The sequence below is a fragment of the Octopus sinensis genome, linkage group LG6, assembly GCF_006345805.1.
Source record: "Octopus sinensis linkage group LG6, ASM634580v1, whole genome shotgun sequence".
Lineage (NCBI taxonomy): Eukaryota > Metazoa > Mollusca > Cephalopoda > Octopoda > Octopodidae > Octopus > Octopus sinensis.
This window is the reverse complement of record NC_043002.1, coordinates 107,397,679-107,414,690: the sequence shown is the minus strand read 5'-3', so window position 1 is coordinate 107,414,690 and position 17,012 is coordinate 107,397,679. Positions and strand designations below refer to the sequence as shown.

Below are 17,012 nucleotides of genomic sequence, written 5' to 3'. Positions count from 1 at the left end.
AATAAGAACTGACGGCCTGTCCAACCCATGCCAGCCAGGAAAGCAGGCATAAAATGACGGTGATGATGATATTGTGTGTGTGTGTGTATGTGAGAGAGAGAGAGAGCTGTGGAGTTGAAACAAAAAGCTTCGACCCTGACTCTGACTCCTATACTATTGGCACCTCCAAATCCAATTCCGACTCCTCTTTATGTAATTGATTGTGGTCTACATATCTCATAAAGTATATGCATACGTTTGTACTTTGAGTAGGCGTTTATGTTATAACTGGTTTATATTAAAGAATAAAGATATCATGAGTCAGAGTCGCAATCAGCATAGTTTTACCGACTCTAACTTATCCCTTAATTGTTTCTGACTCCGACTCCACAGCCCTGGTGCATGTGTGTGTGTGTGTGTGTGTGTTATATGATAAAATATGATCGAACTTACATAAACACTTCAAAGAGAAACATGCAGATATATGAACGCATATTAAGGCGGCAAGCTGGCAGAAACGTTAGCATGCCGGGCGAAATGCGTAACCGTATTTCGTCCGCCGTTACGCTCTGAGTTCAAATTCCGTCGTGGTCGACTTTGCCTTTCATCTTTTCGGGGTCGATAAATTAAGTACCAGTTACGCACTGGGGTCGATGTAATCGACTTAATACCTATGTCTGTCCTTGTTTGTCCCCTCTGTGTTTAGCCCCTTGTGGGCAGTAAAGAAATATATATGAATGCATATATTTCTGCACATATTACTACAGACATGCATGCAGCAAATTATCAACATATGCATTCAGACATTCATTTTTACAAACTGATAATTTTGTTTTTGATAGTAGTATTGGTTATAATGATGATAATGATGGCAATTCTTGGAGTAGTAGTAGTAGTAACAGCAGCAGTAGTAGTAGTAGCGGGTAGCTGTGGGACTTAGGTAATTCCATTGGTGATGATGATGATGACAACAGCAATGACAATAGTGGTGGTCATTCAAGGAGTGGCAGTGGTAATGGTGTAGATGATGATGGCAACAATGGCAATGGCAATCATTTAAACATTGCTGTTGCTGGTGATGATGATGATGATGGTGATGATGATGGTGGTGATGATGATGATGATGATGATGTGTAAATGGTTGAAAGCTGCCAACGGCAAAACAGAACCCAGGAAATGGAAAGCATCTGTGCAGATAAAATAAGGGGTTTGTGCTAAGTGATTGGTGGTTGGCGTGGGTGGGTTTGTCTGTTTGTCATGAATGAAATGCTTGTTAAGTAAATGAAACAAAGAGGGGAGGGGCTTTGTAAAAGCTTGGATAAATTGGTCTTTTAGGACTTTGGATGGAAGCCTGTGTGTTTATTGATCTCAAGAGAAATGAGAGATGGATAAGAAAAGAGGGTTATGCAGGTTGTGGAGGAGGAGGAGGAGGTGGTGTGGTGGGTGGGTGGGGCTATGGTGGTTTAGTGGAAGACAAGAGAGGTGTGGGTGGTAAATAGTGGTAGGGGAAATGCACAAAGAAAAACAGTATTGTTTAAGAGAGAGAGAGAGAGAGAGGAAGAAAGAACGGTTAGTACAAAAGATGATGGTGATCATGAAGATGATGATGATGGCTGCAACTGAATTGAATGCTTTTAGCCATCGGTCTGCTCTCTCGATCAGGTCTGACCTGGAACTAAACAAACATCAACTGAGTAATGTAATGAAGACTGGAATGTCCTACTAATCGTTACAGTAATATCTAGTGTGTCGCCAGCCTCGTCTGGCACCTGGGTCGGTGGCACATAAAAAACACCATCCGAGCGTGGCCGTTCGCCAGCCTCGTCTGGCACCTGTGTCGGTGGCACATAAAAAAAACACCATCCGAGCGTGGCCGTTCGCCAACCTCGTCTGGCACCTGTGTCGGTGGCACATAAAAAACACCATCCGAGCGTGGCCGTTCGCCAGCCTCGTCTGGCACCTGTGTCGGTGGCACATAAAAAAAACACCATCCGAGCGTGGCCGTTCGCCAACCTCGTCTGGCACCTGTGTCGGTGGCACATAAAAAACACCATCCGAGCGTGGCCGTTCGCCAGCCTCGTCTGGCACCTGTGTCGGTGGCACATAAAAAGCACCTACTACACTCACGGAGTGGTTGGCATTAGGAAGGGCATCCAGCTGTAGAAACACTGCCAGATCTGACTGGCCTGGTGCACCCTTCTGGCTCCCCAGACCCCAGTTGAACCGTCCAACCCATGCTAGCATGAAAAGCGGACGTTAAACGATGATGATGATGATGATTCAAACGCTTCAAGGCAGAGAAGGTGAACATTTTTATGTTGGAAGGCCACATTGAAGTTAACAGCCATCTGACAAGCACGGATTTAAAACAAAAAGGAAAAAAAATCTTACAAAATTTAGACATTTATGAAAAATAAGCTAACACAAAATAGGCAGAGGAGTGGTTGCGTGGTAAGTAGCTTGCTTCCCGACCACATGGTTCCAGGATCAGTCCCATTGTGTGGTACTTTGTGCAAGTGTCTTCTACTATAGCCTCGGGCCAACCAAAGCCTTGTAAGTGGATTTGGTAGATGGAAACTGAAAGAAGCCCATTGCACATATATATATATATATATGTGTGTATGTGTATATGTGAAGGCACATGGTTCAGTGGTTAGAGCGTCGAGCTTACGATTGTGAGATTGTGAGTTCGATTCCCGGACTGGGCTGCGTGTTGTGTTCTTGAGCAAGACACTTTATTTCACGTTGCTCCAGTCCAATCAGCTGTAGAAATGAGTTGCAACATCACAGGTGCCAAGCTGTATCGGCCCTTTTGCCTTTCCCTTGGATAACATCAGTGGTGTGGAGAGGGGAGGCCAGTATGCATGGGAGACTGCTGGCCTTCCACAAACAACCTTGCCCAGACTTGTGCTTCAGAGGGTAACTGTCTAGGTGCAATCCCATGGTCATTCATATATGTTTTGTGTGTCTGTGTTTGTCCCCCCACCATCGTGTGACAACCGATGTCGGCATGTTTACATCCCCATAACTTAGCAGTTCAGCAAAAGAGCCCGATAGAATAAGTACTAGGCTTACAAAGAATAAGCCCTGGGCTCAATTTGTTTGACTAAAGGCAGTGCTCCAGTATGGCTGCAGTCAAATAACTGAAACAAATAAAAGAGTAAATATAAAAACAAATATCAAAGAGGTGGAGCTTTCTTTTATATTTCATCTTTTACTTGTTTCAGTCATTAGACTGTGGTCATGCTGGGGCACCACTTTGAAGAAATTTTAATCAAATGTACAGACTGAAGTATTTATTTTTCTTTTCTAAAGCCTGTTATTATTCTATTGGTCTCTTTTGCTGAACCAAAGTTATGGGGATGTAAACACACCAACACTGGTTGTCAAGCAGTGGTGGAGTACAAACACACACACCATATATATATATATATATATATATATATACACACACACACACACAAAGGGCTTCTTTCAGTTTCCATCTAACAAATCCACTCACAAGGTTTTGATCAGCCTGAGTTATAAAAGAAGACACTTACCCAAGGTGCCATACAGTGGGACTGAACCCATAACGATGTGGTTCAGAAGCAAGGTTCTTACTACACAGCTGTGGGCAGTGCCCCACTAAAACCTTATAACTTTATTCTTCTTTTTATCTATTCAACAATTTCTCCAGATTTCCATGTTTTAAACAATAATTGTAATTACTCTAATTAAGTAATTACAAATATAAACAAATATGCTTGGCTGCGTGGTAAGAAGTTCGCTTTCTAGTCATGTGGTTCTGGGTTCAATCTCACAGGATGGCTCCTTGGGAAAGTATCTTCAACTATGGCCTAGGGGCAACCAAGGTCTTGTGAGTGGATTTGGAAGATGGAAACTGAAAGAAACCTGTGCTAAGTATCCCTGTTTGTCACGCAGGAGACCAGGGTTCGATTCCCAACTAGGGAGGTGTTAATACTGTTTTATAAGCACAGATGAGGCTGTGTATAGGCCCAGATGTCACTGTGTATAGGCACAGATGTGGCTGTGTGGTAAGAAGCTTGCTTCCCAACATGGTCCTGGGTTCAGTCCCTTTGTGAGGCCCCTTAAGCAAGTCTTCTGCTATAGCCTCAGGCTAACCAAAGCCTTGTGAGTGGATTTGGTAGACGGAAACTGAAAGAAGTCCACCGTGTTTATATATGTGCATATATATTTGTGTGCGTGTGTGTGTTTGTCCCCCCACCATTTCTTGACAACCAATGTTGGTGTGTTTATGTCAATGTAACTTTAGTTCGGCAAAACAGACCGATAGAATAAGTACTAGACTTACAAAGAATAAGTACTGGGGTTGATTTCTTTGACTAAAGGTGGTGCTCCAGCATGGCTACAGTCAAATGACTGAAACAAGTAAAAGAAAAGAAAAAAAAAGTGTTTCTAAAACAGACTTTAAATCAAGGGTGGAGAAACCCCTGCCCATGGGCGCAATTGTGCTCATGAGCCCATTTTACTGCACCTGCAGGTTGCTGTAATCGTATGCGCAAATATAGTAAATTTTTCAATCATAAAATTTATACAATATTCGTATGTCTATTTGCGACATAGGCCGGGTTTCCACTATGACTTAAAATGGTCGGACTTGAACAGAAAATCGTCTGGTAATTTCCATTTGAATGGAAATTTTGTTTCCACCATAAAACAGATATTGCAAAGTTTGTACCACCCCCTTCAGACCCAACAACACTCTAGCTGAAAAATATAGAATACCTCATAAGTAATATAAATGTCCTAAATTCAATGGCGGCGTTAATATGGCATAGTGGTTAACTGTGCAGGCTACTAACCCCAAGATTCCAAGTTCAATTCCAGGCAGTGACCTGAATAATAATAATAATATATTTCTTTACTGCCCAGAAGGGGCTAAACATAGAGGGGACAAACAAGGACAGATGAAGGGATTGAGTCGATTATATCACCCCCAGTGCGAAACTGGTACTTTTATTTATCGACCCCGAAAGGATGAAAGGCAAAGTCGACCTCGGCGGTATTTGAACTCAGAACGTAACGACAGAATAATAATAATAATAATAATAACATCAAAAAATAGATTAGGAATGAGAACTCAGGTTTGAAATTTCCCCAAGACACCTGATGAAGGCTGGAGGGTATACCACCCGAAATGTTGTGTTAACAACAAACAAGACAAGGACAAATATCCGTCAAATGTAAATAATTTTAATGAAGATGTTAGGCATTAATTTAATGTGTTACACTTATCTTTATTAACGTATATCAAATTATACATAGGTATTCTTTTATTCTTTTATTTGTTTCAGTCATTTGAGAGTGGCCATGCTGGAGCACCACCTTTAGTTGAACAAATCAACCCCAGGACTTATTCTTTGTAAGCCTAGTACTTATTCTTTCCGTCTCTTTTGCCGAACTGCTAAGTTACGGGGACATAAACACACCAACAATGGAAGCCTCTTTCAGCTTCCATCTACTAAATCCACACACAAGGCCCAAAGTGCCACGCAGTGGGACTGAACCTGGAACCATGTGCCTATATATACAAGATTTACACAGATATCAAAGTTAGAACTCTTGATCCACCTGTAGACCTCTTTTTAGGAAATTTTTGCTCACCCCACTAAAAGGCTTCCCCACCCCTGCTTTAAATAAAATTAAATCAACAAAAATATATTCTAAACATAATGATGTTCCTTCAAATATACTTCTTTCAGCAGACAGCATTTTAACCCTTTAGAGAGCTTTGGGCTCTACCACTATTTTTCACCATTAAACCTCTCAGACTTGGGCCCCTGTGTCTAACTTTATCCTCTACCTGGGCTCCCACACAAAAGATTAAAATTATTGCATATACAGCTGAAGAGTAATGATTGCTGGCAGACAAACAGACAGAATTGGTTGCATCTTCTTTTTCTATGAATGGTGGCACTTAAAAAGCACCCACTACACTCGCGGAGTGGTTGGCGTTAGGAAGGGCATCCAGCTGTAGAAACTCTACCAGATCAGACTGGAGCCTGGTGCAGCCCCTGGCTTCCCAGACCCCGGTCGAACTGTCCAACCCGTGCTAGCACGGAAAATGGACGTTAAACGATGATGATGATGATGATGATGACAGTGTGACAGTGTTAAAGAAACCTTTAACAGCAAGGGTTGGGAAGCATTTTAGCCCCATAGATAAATTTCAAGTACACAGAAATCTGAAGGTGCAGTGCTTCTGTGCTGGGAAATCTAAAAGCTCTTTAATTCATACGTGATGTAACTTGTATCAAATTGCTGTTTGATCTCAAGGCTTAAACTGTTCTTTCCCAGAGGATTTTTAGACCCTTCATAAACTGGTGATTTGAAACTCGAACACAGGTAAGGGGTTCCTTACCCTTCTTTATGGAGTCACTCAATCTGCTAGAGAACTTGAAAACAGGTGAGGGGTTCCTTACCACTTCTTTATGGAGTCACTCAATCTGCTAGAGATAGCAACCAATCCTAACTCCCTCATATCACTGCCAACCATCTTAAACTATAAACACATTATTAACCAATGAGATTTCTCTTTAAGATGGTAGGTTGTGATATGAAGAAATTGAAGTCATTTGCTATATCTAGCAGATCAAGTGACTCCATAACAAAAAGGTAAGAAACCTTTAAGACACACTATTTACAATAAAATGGGAATTATGAAAAATAAATGTGGATCATATCCATAGATTTAGTCTTGTTCTGATATTAAGCCCCATGAGGGCCTTCTTTGCTGCTTGGGATAAAGATCAACTCTACTTATCTCATTATAGCCTAACAACTCATTCCTATCTGCTTATATCTTCTTCCTAATGTTCTGGGCACAAGTAGCAGAATATAACTTATAAAACATAAATTAGATACGTTATATCTCAATAAAATAGAAAAGAAAAATGGATTGTGTTGGTCACAGCTGGAAAGTTACTAATCATAGATCTACTCAAACAGGGGTAACCCGGGGCTAAATAACAACAACCATTATATTATACACTAGCAGTATCGCCCGGCGTTGCTCGGGTTTGTAAGGGAAATAACTATAAAGCATTTTTAGAGAGTTATAGCCAAAAAATAGCAAAAAAATGCATTAAAAATGGGAAAAAAATGATGGTAATTTTTTTTTTAAATCGTTGACTCATCGTAGACATTTTTAGAGAGTTACTTCCCTTATATAATAGCGAAAAAAATGCATTAAAATGGAAAAAAATGATGGTAAATTTTTTTTTAAATCGTAGACTCATCGTAGATGCGCGCTAATACCCAGAAGGGCTCGATATGAATCACGACTATAAGATATCCGCTTTTGGTTACACTGCACCGCAAAATGTGGGAGTAGTTAGGAATCTAAATTGTAGGAGACAGACACACAACTTGACTTTTATATATAAAGATTAGACACTGATTAGCTCAATAACTAAAAATACTATGATAATTTCAGCAAGTAAGGGAGATAACACTAGACATATTTCAATCTTAGCAGACCTCGTCATTCAATTACAGACATCAAATTATGATGTGAAAATGTCAGAGCAGAAATACAATAATATACACTGGTTGATAAGAAAAAAATTTAACACTGAAAAAAATAAATATAAATAAAAGCAAATCACACATATTAATTGCTTAGAAATGCCATCTGCATAGAAAACAATAGTTAAGTTAGTGTTAACATATTTAATACAGTGAGCAATAGAAATCTAATTAGAAATACTTGTGTATAGAGGAAAAGACAATATTAAGTTAATGATTAAATGTTATTTTAAGTACTTTGATAAATAAGTCAGACAACTTTGGACAACTTGCTTGTATGTTAATTATTCATGAGGACTCATGGTACACCGATATAACGATTCTCTCATCACTACTTTGGTAGCTATGGAGAAGTGCATGCTTCACTGAAAAGGTTTAATAAAACCAAAACATGTCCAGATTTGCCTTGCATGCTAATGGCATTAGTAATTGACTTGCTTCTTCACTACATCTTTTATCTTTTACTTGTTTCAGTCATTAATTAGATTGTGGCCATACTGGGGCACCACCTTGAAGAACTTCTAGTCAAATGAATCAACCCCAGTTTAAACTTGGCACTTATTCCATTGGTCTCCTTTGCTGAACTGCTAAGTTACAGGAATCTAAACACACCAATACCAGTTGTCAAGCAGTGGTGGGGGACAAACATAGAAACAAAGACACACACACACACACACACACACACATATATATATATATATATATATTTATATATATATATATATATATATATACACACAGTGGGTTTCTTTTAGTTTCCATCTACTAAATCCACTCACAAGGTCTGCCCAAGGCTCTGGTAGAAGACACCAAGGTCTACCCTAGGTCCAAGGTGCCACACAGTAGGACTGAACCTGGAACCATGTGATTGAAAAGTAACTTTCTTACCACACAGCCATGCTTGTGCCTATAATTATATCTAATTAGATTTTTGATGCCCACTACACTAAACAGGTAAACATTAATTTCCTTATATTAAAGATTATCTTAAACTACTGAAGCTCCAAAGCTGGTCCTAGATGGATTGGAAACCACAACTGCCATACTAAGAACTAAATACAATAAACCATCTACACCGATGCTTTGTTGTTTGGCTTGATTTAACATTGATAGATGTATTACCATTTAGGTTATTTAGACCTAAATAAACCTAATTATCTCACACAGTCATGATAAAAATAATGAAGTAATTTACATATTTTTAGGATATCCTTAAACTCATCTTGTGACATTCAAGTATGCTAAGTCACACAACGTAAACCACCAGCATGGATGTTTACATCTTCACTTTCACCTTACTCTAATCATCATCATCATCGTTTAACGTCCATTCTCCATGCTAGCATGGGTTGGACAGTTCGACCGGGGATCTGGGAAGCCAGAAGGCTGCACCAGGCTCCGGTCTTATCTGGCAATGTTTCTACAGCTGGATGCCCTTCCTAACGCCAACCACTCCATGAGTGTAGTGGGTGCTTTTTACGTGCCACCTGCACTGGTGCCAGGCGAGGCTGGCATTGGCCACGGTCGGATTGGTGCATTTTACGTGCCACCTGCACGGAAGCCAGTTGAGGTGGCACTGGCTTCGGCCACGATTTGGATGGTGCTTTTTACGTGCCACCGACACGGAAGCCAGTCGAGGCGGCGCTGGCATCTAATAAGTAAGTTAATGTGTTTCTAAATCATGATTCTTCATATATGTGGAGAATAATATTTACCTTTCATTTCTGCTTCACTTACGAAATTAATGTTACAAAATTGTATATTAATTATTCATGAGGACATTTATTATGTTAATTATTCATTCTGTGTCCTATCCAAGTTCCCCTTGGATAGGACACAGATCTTCACTGTGGTAACTTCTTTGTGCCAGTATGTACACTCATGAAATACTTCTCTATTCAGAGTCATCTTCTGGTCAAACTTGCTTGAACATTTTAAACCCATCCATGCCATCCATGTCAATCCTGTTTTAGTTGAAGGGCATAAGCCTGAAACCTCACACTTTCCACTGCTCAAAATAACTAAACTTACAGGCATTCTACAAATTCTCCTCTCGATTAATCGCTGCTGATGGTGATCCACATTGCCACATTTGACCACATGTATTCTTGCACCCTAACGAGTCATACTAACGAGGGAGCTTCCATACAGTCACCTAATCTGTAAGATAGTTGCACACACACACACACACACACACACACACACACACACACACACACACACACACACACACACACACCAATGTAACACATACACAGGCCAATGAAAAAGCCTCTACATACTAGAAACAAGAGTCAAATCTTCCTCAAATCATACCCTACAGTTTTAGGGAAAAATTAAGAAAAATCATTGGATAATATGTTCCTAGATTCCTTGCACATAGAGGGAAAAAAGATAGGATGGCCATGGTTGGAATGTCTTTGGTCATAGGTCTGTTGGATCAGAATGAACTGGTGGTTCATGGACCAATGACGGTGGGGTTCTTTGTTGTCACTCAACCTGTTAAAAATAGCAACCAAATTTCTTTCATTTCACACTTTACTGCTTTAAAAACATTATGGGACTTGATATACATACAGACAGGATGGTCATAATTGTATTGAGTCTAGATTATAGATTTATTTGATCAAAGGTGACAAGGTTGATAAACAACAACAACACAAATATTCTCACAAGTCAATGATGGAAGACTATTTACTGGTAGAAACAGAAGCTAAATCTCCATCAGATCACATTCAAACATCTTAACAAAAGAAGACCACCTATTGGATAATGTAAACATAGATACATTATGTTTGAATAAAAGGTGTGATGGTCATCAATGGAATGTCTTTGATCATAGGTTTACTTGATCAGAACTAACCAGGGGTTAAACAACATTTACATGCTACAAAGAAAATAAAACAATGGAGTTCTGGTAAAATCCATATAATTCTAGCAGGTGTTCCACAGAGTTAAGGGAAGTTCAAGCTTTACAATATATCATTGTCAACCAGCCATTGACCAGTGGCTAAATTGTGGCATATATCTCAAGAAAACATCTGTTATGCATGTATACAGTTAAAAAAACACAGAAATCTATCAGTAGTAGATGAAAATTGTCCAGCAGGACTGGTGGTGGTGGTGGTGGTGGCATTCAGGCTTTCAATGATTTTTCTGTTTTAAGTATGATATACAGGTTGCTATTTTAAACTAATACTGCTTCTGTTTCAAGTAAATTTTCATTCAGTCTGAGAGCTAATTGTGACATCAGAGGTTTTTCAGTCACTGTTTTTCTACATCAGTAGAGGCTAAATTTCTCTTAGCATGTGGTTGCTAGTGAATATTTACTGCTGATGAAGCCCAAAGAAGTAGAAATACATGTTTAGCAATGTCACCACTGATGCTGGTTGATTTTCATCTGCTTCTCATATATTTCTGTACTTTTTAACACTATACCTCTCCACAGGACACTCTCTTGAAACAAACATTACAGTTTAGCAGGCTTTCAACAGTATATCTGCCTTAAGCATGATATACGGATTACTCTTTTACTCTTTTATTTGTTTCAGTCATTTGACAGTAGCCATGCTGGAGTACAGCCTTTTAGTTGAATATATCGACCCCTGAACTTATTCTTTGAAAGCCTAATACTTATTATATTGATCTCTTTTGCCAAACTGCTAAGTTACGGGGGGACATTGACACACCAACATCAGTTGTCAAGAGAACAAACATAGACACATAAAATATATATATATATATATATATATATATATATATATATATATATATTATATATATATATATGTATGTATATATACACAATGGACTTCTTTCAGTTTCCGTCTACCAAATCCACTCACAAGGCTTTGGTCAGCCCGAGGCTATAGCAGAAGGTGCCACACAGTGGGACTGAACCCAGAACTATGTGGTTGGTAAGCAAGCTACTTACCACACAGCCACTCCATCACCTTTTGTTAATATTTTACACAACACACAAATCTGTCCTTGTACATGTCTCCCCACCCTAATCATCATACTGTCCCAGCCCCACACATTATCACCTTATTTTCTGATTCACTGGGTTTATTAGATGGCTGCCCTCTACACTCCCTTCCTGTATTGTCACTTATCACTCAATTCCTCCTGGAGTATTTCTTTTACATACTCCACACTCTTTGCTGATATTTTGATTTCTGCCTTTGACTCCACATCCACCCTTGTACAATATTCACTACATTAACCTCTGCCCTCATTTCTAACCACTTGTCGCTCTCCTCTTAGACCAATAAACTTATTCAGACTCCTCCTGATCCTCTGTCTGTATTGTCCCTTACATTCACATTCTTGTAGCTTGAGAGTATGCTCTGACACCTAGTCACCACCATCTTCTTTCCAGCAACTTTCTCCAATCCTATATCAAGTGAAGTAGCCATTTATTTTCTCTGCAGTAGGCCACCTGTTCCTGTCCCTCTCTCATAGTTTAGCTTCCCACAACTATCTGACTTAAAGCCACCTCCCTCTCTAATGCACTCCTATTCAATCAAGGGAGCTTTACTTTTGTTCTTTGTCTCGCAAATTATCCGGCAACCTCAGTGGGGCTGGTGTCATAATAAAAAGGCACCCAATAAACTCTGTAAAATGATTGGATGGGATTAGGTAGGGCATCCAGCCATAGGAACCTTGCTAAAGCAAACAGTGAACCATTCAACCCATGCCAGTATGGCAGACAAATGGTAAATGATGATTTTATATATATACATAATATATAATAATATAAATAATATATATATATTATCCTTATCATCATCATTTAACGTCTGTTTTCCATGCTGGCATGGGTTGGATGGTTTGACTGAGGTCTGGAGAGTCAGCAGCTGCATCAGGCTCCAGTTTATATGGATACAGGACGTCACCAACAGTAAACAACATGAAATACGAAAACAAATGAGTTCAATACACAAACAATGAGGGAAAATTGAAAACACGAAAACAGGACGAGTAACATAAAGAACGACCCTTCATCAGTTGTCGGCTGTCTATCTACTCCTCATACACACACACACACACACACACACACCACAAACATAGTAATGGAAAATATTCAGCTTTTCCAAAGAAACCATTAGAAAAGAAAACAAAAAAATAGAAAAAAAAAGAGAAGCTGCAAGAGAGGCCGCAGAAGCCAAGCCTGGTTTTCTTTCTCTCTCTCTCTCTCTCTATTGTAATGCGAAGATATATCTCTGCAGCATATTTAGTGTCAAAATGTTAAATACAAAAGCCTTTAGAACATTTCTATTTATTTTTATTCTCTATTTTTACAGACAAATAACTAGCATTTCCTGGGAATCAAACTGAATGAAAATTGATAATGTCACCACAAAAGGTCTTAAAAAAAACATAAATTGTTACTTGTGGTGCTGTTGTTGATGTTGTAGTTGTTGGTTTGTGCTCCAAGTTGTGGCTATATTTCTGCCATATATCTTTGAGTCATTGTCGGATGGATGATGCCTACTATTAAAGTGTAATTATGTTTATAAATGGCATGATGAAAGGATGAAGGGGGAGGTCCAGGAATTTCTTCCCAAACTGGGAAGCTATTTCACCCAAAATTCACCGTTAAATATAGAAACATGTCAGACAATACTTTTGTTTTTGGTTATCTAATTTTTCACACACACTCAAACGTACAATGACGAAACCTCTATGAAGTCTCTTGGTGAAAATAGCAAGCAAATCTCCCTCAAATCATATACTTTGTCTTAAAAAAAGAGTTCTAAAAGAAGAAAAGAAAAAAAAACTCAACAGGATGGTCATGGCTAGAACATCTGGATCAGAGCTGGTGTGACACTAAACATAAACAAAAACATAATCCAATGGAAAAACCTCTGTTTGGTAGCTTGACCAACAAGAATTAGCAGCTAAATCTACCTCAAAATATCTTAAGGTAAAAGACAGATTGGATAATGGAATGGCAGACATACAGTAATCCCTAGCCATATCGTGGTTCACCTATCCCAGATTATTATTTAAGCTTACATCAATTCCTCCATGGTGTTGTTTTGCATTTAAAATAAAATAAATATATACAAATTATAAAAGTAATAATAATAAAATATACAGTATTGCTTACGGCCATATCACGTTGAAAGCACCGGTTCTCGTCCGATCACCAAAGTTAAGCAACATCGAGCCTAGTCAGTACTTAGATGGGTGACCGCTTGGGAAACCTAGGTGCTGTAAGCATCACACATTTTGTTGGTGTTAGGAAGGGCATCAAGCTGTAGAAATACTGCCAGATCAGACTGGAACCTGGTGCAGCCCCTGGCTTCCCAGACCCCGGTCGAACCGTCCAACCCATGCTAGCATGGAAAACAGACGTTAAACAATGATGATACAGTACTGTTTTGACTTTGCAGATTTTCACCTACGCAGGGGTTTTGGAACATAGCACCCATGATAGTCAAGGGATTGTTGTATTCTAAAACAACAGAGAAGCAATGGCTGAAATGCCTTTCGTCATAGATCTGACAACTGCATCCACACACACACACATGCATATACGCGCGCACACACACGTCTTCTTGGTTATTTCTCAAGTATGAAAGACAATGAGTTTAACATGAAATAGTATTTTGTGAATTTAAGGCACCACAAGCTATTGATGTACAGAATCAAAACTTGAATAGAAACACAAGTTGTTAGGAGACTACAGACAGGGGGCTTCGAGCTGGGACTGGGTTAAATTTTGTTCACCAAACAATGAAACCATTCCTTAGCACATAATGAACTCTCACTGTTGAAACAAGTAAATTGTACCTCCTTATGGAACTTATTTAGAGCTATAAAGACTGAGACAGTGAGAGAGAAATATCTTGGCTGTAGCTGCTTCACAGCACATGGAGCTAGATATGAATCTTCAACACTTCATCTGTGGCTGGGTGATCCGTGACTCTGCTGACTCCAACATCAACGACTCTCAGCCATTGTTATTGCTGTTTACCCCAGCCCCAGGGCAGCTCCCTTTGATCAAGTAGACCCAATGTTCAAAGGCATCGAAGCTGTGAACATGTTATTTTTCTCCAGACACAGTTTATCTCAGACTACATTATTCAATGTGGCCTTCTATGTTTGAGACTACAGGAGGTGATATGAGAAAGGCTTAGTTATTATTTCTAGTGACTGAATTGGCTTGTACTTAAGGATGGAATACAAAAGTCTAACCCTGGTGAGATTTGAACTCACAATGTAGAGAGATGGAACCCTATCAACTGCTGTACATCATTTAGCCTGGTGCTCTACTGTTGGTAGTGTGTTGTTTCATGAATTTTATGTAATAATAGCAAAATAAATAGAATTGTAGAAACAGGAGACAGAGCTGCAAGTCAGATGAAGATACTTTGAATCTCTGGCAGTCTTTCAACTTGGCAAAAGACTTCGCAATATAATACTGGAAAAACTACAAGTTTTTGAGCCAATGAGGAGGTCTCTATATGAACTGTTAGAAATAGTAGCCAAATCTTCCTCAAATTATACCCTACTCATAAAAGAAGAATTATACTGAGCCCCAGGTCAGCACTGACAGACCAAACTTATGATCAAAGGCATTCCAACCATGACTATTCAAGATATACAATGTCCAAGAGAATGATGGAATAGTCATGGTTGGAATGCCTTTGGTCATAATTTTGGTCAGTCAGTGCTGACCTGGGGCTAAGCAACATCAAATATAACAACAGCAAAATAAAGGGGTTTCTATGTGGTTGTTTGAACTGCTAGAAAAAGCAATCAAATTTTCCTGAAATCACACCTTACCACCATTTTTTTTTTAAAAAAAAGGGTATATTGAATAATGTAGTCCAAGATAGACTGTATCTGAAAAGTGAAAAAGGGCAGGATGGTTATGGCTGAAATGTCTGTTGATCATAGTCTTGCTCAGTCAGTACTGACCTGGAGTGAAACAACAAGTAGAACACTAAAAGTTTTGAAACCATCACTTAGCAAACCTTCTCTTCCATCACATTTCATGAAATGCTTCTGAAAGCAGTAACACATACACACACACACACACTCTCTCTCTCTCTGTCTCTCTCAATCAGAAATTAAAAAGGCCTGATCCCAGCCATTTTATTATCCCATCACGTACCCTATATCAAATCAACAGAGGAGACTTTATGAAGTTACTTGACCTGCAAGACATAACTGTCAAATCTTCCTCAAACCTCTCTTTTTTATGAAAAAGTGTAACTTTAAAATGGAAAATATAACCCTAAGTACTCTTATGTCAGTGGAAGGAGTGATGAGATGATCATAGCCGGACTGCCTTAGCTCAGGTCTATACAATCAGGCCATATTTTCTGTTAAATACCAGTAAAAAACCTTTCGTAAACCTGAAAAAATATGTTTGGTCATGCAGAAACATTACCTTATTTACATTATTTACATTTGATGAATATTTGTCCTCATCTTGTTTGTTGTTAACACAATGTTTCGGCTGATGTACCCTCCAGCCTTCTTCAGGTATATCAGTTGAAATGTTGTGTTAACAACAAACAAGATGAAGACAAATATCTGTCAAATGTAAATAATGTAAATAATTCCTCATCTCTTAAATATAGAACTGAAACATTACCTTGTTTGGAAACAGGTGAAGGTTGGTGACAGGAATGGCATCTGACCATAGAAAAATTTGGCTCAACAAATTCTGTCTGACAAATGCAAGTATGGCAAAGTGGATGGTAAACTGATAATGATGATGATGATAATGATGATATGAGGTGATTCTAGCTGGAATGCTTTTTGTTGGAAGCTAAGAAGTATGTAATATTACAAATTCAAATATTTCCTCGGTTGATCTTACGATGTCACATATCTTCTAAGGAAAGAAGATGTTTCTTCATAAATTCATATCGAAACAGGGGTGGTGGGAGGCGGGAAGGGGGGAGGGAGGAAAGAAGAAACCGATGCTGTCAAACCACTGTGGATAGGTTCAATAAAAAAACAGTTTGTATTTAGTTAAACAATCAATAGTTTGTTTGTTTATTTATGTATTTATCTTCAAACACAACTGTCAACTGAAAAAAAAAGTTTAAAAGAAATCATTAATATGGATTGTATAGCTTTTATGATGCATCCGAATTATGTAACACACACCCACACTTGTATAATGGGTAACATCTTGGAATTAAATTGTAAGTCAACATTACAAGGGAAGGCACAGGCACGGCTGTGTAGTAAGAAGCTTGCTTACCAACCACATGGTTTTGGGTTCAGTCCCACCGCGAGGCACCTTGGTCAAGTGTCTTCTACTATAGCCGAAGTCTGACCAAAGCCTTGTGAGTGAATTTGGTAGACAGTGTAGCAAACTCTAGTGAGCTTCCTCTCTCATATTAAGTACATATGAATGTAGCAGGTAACAACTAGCCTTTGGGCGCTGTTGTGGACCCTGTTGTGACTACCACTCCGATTGGTTCATATTGGTGCAACTTGAATCATACTCT

General features: G+C 39.0%; 1 protein-coding gene and 1 non-coding gene across 2 annotated transcripts in view; one reads left to right on the top strand and one right to left on the bottom strand.

Annotated features, from left to right (window-relative positions):
- LOC115213499 (delta-like protein D) overlaps positions 1–17,012 on the bottom strand; it is a 159,550-nt gene that overhangs the window by 125,112 nt on the left and 17,426 nt on the right. The gene's annotated exons all lie outside the window — the stretch shown is intronic.
- On the top strand, positions 13,640–13,758 carry LOC115213618. The gene has a single exon (XR_003881855.1). It is a non-coding gene; the product is annotated as a 5S ribosomal RNA (ribosomal RNA).